Raw genomic sequence first — 6,000 nt, forward strand, 5'->3', positions numbered from 1 at the left:
CGAGAATACAGACATGCATCATGTTCAATAGAAGGCACTATAACAAAATTACCTTTTTGGGACAATTAAATTCTCGTTACAAGAGGTTTCAATTTCATCTCGAAAAACCTTTTGGAATGAAATCTTTTTTGTCGCAAATTCGACTTAAGATGTCTGTCGGAAAAATTTTTTGGGACGAAATTTGTCATTTCATCTCAAAATGTTTTTTTCGGGATGAAATTTGTCATTTCATCTCAAAATGCTTTTTTTGGATGAAATTTGTCATTAATTTCATCTCAATAAGTTTTTTTAGGACGTAATTTGTCATTTTTGTTTTGTTCAAATGGACTTTCTTTTGGGGATGAGAAAATTTTCATCCCTAATAATCGTTCGAACTCCAAAAATAGCATTCAAACCGATTATTTTGCGATCCAAAAAAATTTCTTCCTTAATAGGCGTTCGAAAGCCAAAAATAGTACTATTCGGACAGATTTGTTTGGAACAGTTTTTTGGTCTCTATAGCCGTTCAAATGCCAAAAATACCATTTAAACGGATTTTTGTTTAGAGAACTAATTTCAAATGGTTTTTTGTAGCGAATAAAAATTGTCACAGATAATCATTTTTGGCCAATTTTAATTGCTAGAAATGATCATTTGCGACCAACTTTAATTGCTGAAAATGATTATTTGCAAATAAAATATTTTTTGCAGCAGCCAAAACAATATATATGTATTCATATATATATAAAACGCTTCATTAAGTCTACTATTTATCTCTAGGGGTGTAACCGGTCCGGTCCGGTCTAGTTTTGGACAAAATTTAGGACCAAACCGGTAGGTATCGGTTTTGCATTTTCCAAAACCGATTATGCACCGGTTATCTTTCTAAATTGGTATCTCTGATTTTATCAGTTTCTGGTCCGATCCTGTCAGATTTTCTGGTTTTATGTAAGTTTGTCATTAAAAATATGTTTATATATATATATATATATATATATATATAATTGCTTTAAAATGTCCAATTACATTCAAAGCAAAATACGAAAAATAAATGAGACCCATTACATAAAAATCATTAACAACTTAGTTTTGAATAAATGATTATTTCAAAAGGAACCATATTTTGTTTCGACCATTAACAACCCAGTTAATCTTTTAAAACCAAGCTTAGATTCTTAGGCTTTAGTCATAGAACTTTCTGAGAATCATGAAAATAGAAATACAATCTATCAATCACACAAACACAATCTGTCAATCACAAAAACTTCGGATTCAAAAGTCCTAATAACATAAACACAATATATCAATCATAAAAATCCTAAATCTCGGATTCAAAAACCCTAATAATAGAAACACAATACAAAACCCTAATGATTCATATCAGGTTTCAAACTAATTTCAAATAACTTAAATAAGTGAAATGAAAAAAATAATAATAATGAAAAATTATCGTGAGGAATCGAAGCCGTGAGCTCATGGTATGTGCGATGGCTAGTGAGGGGAAGTGCAGACTGTGTAGAGACTCAGAAAGTGAGGCAAAGAGATAGAGACAAGAGGGCACTGGGCAGAGACTGAGAGGCGGAGAGGAACTAGAGGCAAATTGAGAGGCAGAGTCGCAGAGAGGCAAAAAGTGAGGAAGAGAGGTGCGCCGACAGAGGGACTGGAGGATGCAACGGAGGCTGTTAGTGTTAGCCTGTTATGTGCAGCACAATTCTTGGAGGGGGGATCTAGGGTTTCTGAGGGAGGGGGTGGGAAATTGAAAGTCTGAAACTGAAAGTAAAACTAAAGCCTTCGGGGGAGGGGGGTTTGGGGGAAACGAATTCAAAGAAATCTAAGGGTTTGGGAGGAAACGATGCCGTTTCTTACAGTGATTTAATACCATATAATAATATAACTATATATATATATAGTTATATATATTTTGTTATAGTGATTTAACCTATTAAAAAAATTATTATAGACTTATAGTGATTTAATATAACTATATTAATGTGAGTATAACTATAGTTTATATTAGACTATTAGTATTATTTATAGCTATATAATATATTAGACTATATAATAGTATTAATCCTAGACTATTAGTATTAGTATATATATTAGTATTAGTTATATATTAGTTATAGCTATATTATATATTAGACTATATAATAGTATTAATATTAGACTATTAGTATAAATATATATTAGGTAGTAGCAGTTTAGCATAGCTATATATTAGTATTAGTTATAGTGATTTAGACTACATATTAGTATTTGTTAATTGTTATAGTGAGTTTAATTTAATATAACTATATTATTGATAGTATTATAGTGATAGTATTAGTATAGTAATTTAGCATTAGTATTACTATATCATTATTTTATATCATGTGATTATTTAGTATAGTGATTTATATACTAATTTATACATTGACTTAATTAGTATATTACTAATTTACTGATGGTATTAGACTATAATATTATTATAAATATTAGTATTAGTTATAGTGATTAGAATAACTATATATTAGTATTTGCTAATTGTTATAGTGAGTTTAATTTATTATAACTATATTATTGATAGACTATAGTGATAGTATTAGAATAGTAATTTAGTATTAGTATTACTATATCATTATTGTTTATGTGATTATTTAGTAAAGTGATTTCTATACTAATTTGTACATAGACTTAAAGTATATTACAAATAGTAAAATATAGTATTAGACTATTAGCATTAGGTCATAAAATGTAAATTATAATTAATATAAATTATATACTAATATATATTAATATTAGTATTACTAATCTACTAATGTCTTATGTACTTATCAAATAACATATTGAGAATTTATTAGGTCATCAAAATTTAGTAATAATATTTGAGTGATTTTCTTTATTTTTTGGTTCTAAGATGTGATTAATAACATATATATCTTTATATATATAAAGAGGCTATGAAACGGCAATTCGTGGTTTAACGGTTTACATTGTTTTCCCGTTAAATGTTATTCCATTCCGTTAAACGGCTGTATTTTCAAATTTGATGCCCATTTATTAGGTCTTCAACGCCCATTTATTGATTGAATTAGAATATTAAACGGTTATATTTTCATCCACTCATTGAAATTCTCTGACGATACATCTGCATGCACAAATTCATTATACATTAAAGGGAACTTCACAGTCTGGCATGCCACATCAGGTCATCTCAATTTATAAATCAAGTTTTATAAGATCCCTCTATAGACAAAATATTTCTCCTATAAAAGGCCAAAGGAAAAGAACTTTGATGCTATCAAAGACTAGAAAAGGATCCTAGGCCGTTCGTTGGCAACGAAAATGGAGAGAGCACAAAACAAAAAGATTAAAAGAAAAGATGTCCATGAGCATTTCAAATCTTAATACAACCTTTTCTTCAAAAAACAATTGCAATTTTAAATAAAAATATGTTAATCGTGTATATGTATATATATATATATATAGTTATTATATAAGTGCGAACTGGTGTGCTACAGTTCGCTACAATAATTTTTCATTCCTTTTTTTCTTCCGTGTGTATTCGTTTTGCCTTTTTTGTCCTTCCATTTTTTCCCTTTGTTTCCGTGTATGGGGGGTTTTTTTTGTCTTTTCCTTGGTGGATATTTAGGTGGGTTTGTTTGGATGTTTGGGTGGCTTTTGATTTTGGCGTTTCGTCCGTCCATTGTATTTGGTCTTCTCTCTCTCTTTCTCTAGGTTTTGTCTTCTCCTTCTCTGCCATTCTCTCTGTGTGGTTCTTTGTGTGGGATTGTTTGTTTTGGTGGGGATCTATTGTGGGTTCAAAGTTGAGGTTTTTTTTACTGGTTTGAATTCAAAGTTGAGGTTTTTTTCTAGTTTTGGAAGAGTTTGAAGGGTTTCGATTTTTTTTTTTTGGTGTGTCTTGTGCCTTTTTTTGAGGTTTTTGGTGGTACATTTTGGTCGGTTTGAAGGTGTTTGGAACATTTACCTTGCTTTTCATTTTGTCTTTCCGATTTCTACTTATGGATCTTGGTGCTGTGTGGGTTTGTTTTGAACGTTTTAGTTTTTTTTCATTTTGCCCTTTCGGTACTGCTTGTCGAAAAGTAAGGGTTTAAAGTTGCTGTTTTTTGCGGGTTGAAAGTTGCGATTTTTTGTGGGTTGAAAGTTGCGGTTTTGTTTCAGTGGGGGTATTGTTGTGGGTTCAAAATTGAAGTTTTTATGTTGGTTTTGGAAGAGTTTTAAGGGTTTTGGGTTTTTTTGGGTGTATCTTGTGTTTTTTTTTTTTTTTTTTTGTGGTACATTGAGGTTTTTTTACTAGTTTTGGAAGGGTTTGAAGTTTTTTTTGCTTTGATCTTGTGGTCAATGATGCACATCGTTTGGTTTATTTTAGTTTTAGTAAATTTACATTTTTTGTTATTTTCGATTTCATTTTGTGGTCGATGATACACTTTCTTTTGGTGAAAAGCAGTATATAGAATGCAGATTGTCTTTCCGTGTTCTTCTTGTATTTTATCCGTCGTATTATTGTGTGGTGGTTGAATGTTGTTTATGGATTTGTTGGATTTGCTTATGGGTCTGAGTATTGATTCCGTGGTCAATGATGTACTTTTTTTTTTAGGAATTTTTATTGAAGTTATGCCTTTTGTTACTATTGTTTTTTGTAGATTTTAGACAATTGTTTTATTTATGGTTTTTCATTTTTTTATGGTTATATTTTTACCTATTACATATATACGGAGTGGGGGTCTATTTTAAATGGATGTATCATCCTGTGGTCAGCACATTAATGATGCTCTAAGTCTACCGGTTATTGTTGGTGGCTTTGAGAATTGTATTTTTGAGATGTTTTCTCAATACTCATGTAGATATTTTTTATGCGGTTTTCAAGATTTTTTTTTTTATATGCGATTTGATAGCTTGTTAGTTTCTTTGTTCCTTTTATTTTGTTGGTTCTGCTATTCTTTTTTCGTTTGGTTGCTACATTCTAATTTTCAAGATTTTTTTTTAATATTCGATTTGACAGCTTTTTAGTTTCTTGGTTCTACTGTTCTTTTTTAGTTTGGTTGGTGCATTCTCGTTTCATTTTTATACGTATGTGACATTCAGTTTTTGAATTTGAGTTCCCGAGGAAGCTTCTGAAATATCTTTGTCCTTTTCTAGATCTGTCTGAAATGTTTGCCAGGTTGAGAGGATGGGTTGAGTGTTTGGGTTTTTGTATCGCCAGTGTATTGGGAATGGGAAAAGGAGATTTGAATAATTTAATTTGTATTTTCTGTGCAAAAGTCTTTTCTTGTTTTATTACTTTTGTTTTTGTGCGTCCTTCCTTCCGGATCCATACTTTATGTCCACAAGTATATAAACTGTTATATATCATTTATCAAACATTACCTCAATTTCTATTCTCTCCTGCTATTTTCTCTTTGGTCGAGTATATCAAACACTACCTCGCTCTTTTATTCTCTTCCACTATTTTCTCTTTGGTCGTGGGTTTTGTATTAAAAAATTAAGATTAGATTTGGAGTTCTGAACTACAGTGTCGCTACAGTAATTCTCCGCCCCCTCCGTTTTATCTTTTTGTGCACTCTGTGCTATCTTTTTTTACCCTTGGATTTATTACAGTTTGTTTCTATGCGTTGGAGGTTATATTTATTACCGTTTGATATGTTCAGTTTGATTGTGAGGTCGATAATGCACTCCCTTTTCCTGAAAAACTGTATATGAAATTGCCTTTCAGTGATATTGATGTATTTTTTTCGCGGCCTTATTTTGGCATTCATTTTTGCGATACCTTCGATTGTTAAATGTACCTCCATTTTGTTGTTATGTATCTGTTGTGTAGAGTTCATTTGTAAATACTTGCAGTTTTAATAAGAGACTTTTATTCATCTATTTTTTTTTTTACTTTCCATTCTTTATATTTGAGACCACGGTTTATCTGTGCTCTTTTTTTATGTTGCTTTTCTCTGAGACCACCTGGGATTTGTGTTGTGTGTTTGTCCTTCTGTCGTTAAAGTTGCTCGATTTTTTTAACATTTATTTGTT

The sequence above is a fragment of the Juglans microcarpa x Juglans regia genome, chromosome 8D (genome assembly GCF_004785595.1).
Source record: "Juglans microcarpa x Juglans regia isolate MS1-56 chromosome 8D, Jm3101_v1.0, whole genome shotgun sequence".
Lineage (NCBI taxonomy): Eukaryota > Viridiplantae > Streptophyta > Magnoliopsida > Fagales > Juglandaceae > Juglans > Juglans microcarpa x Juglans regia.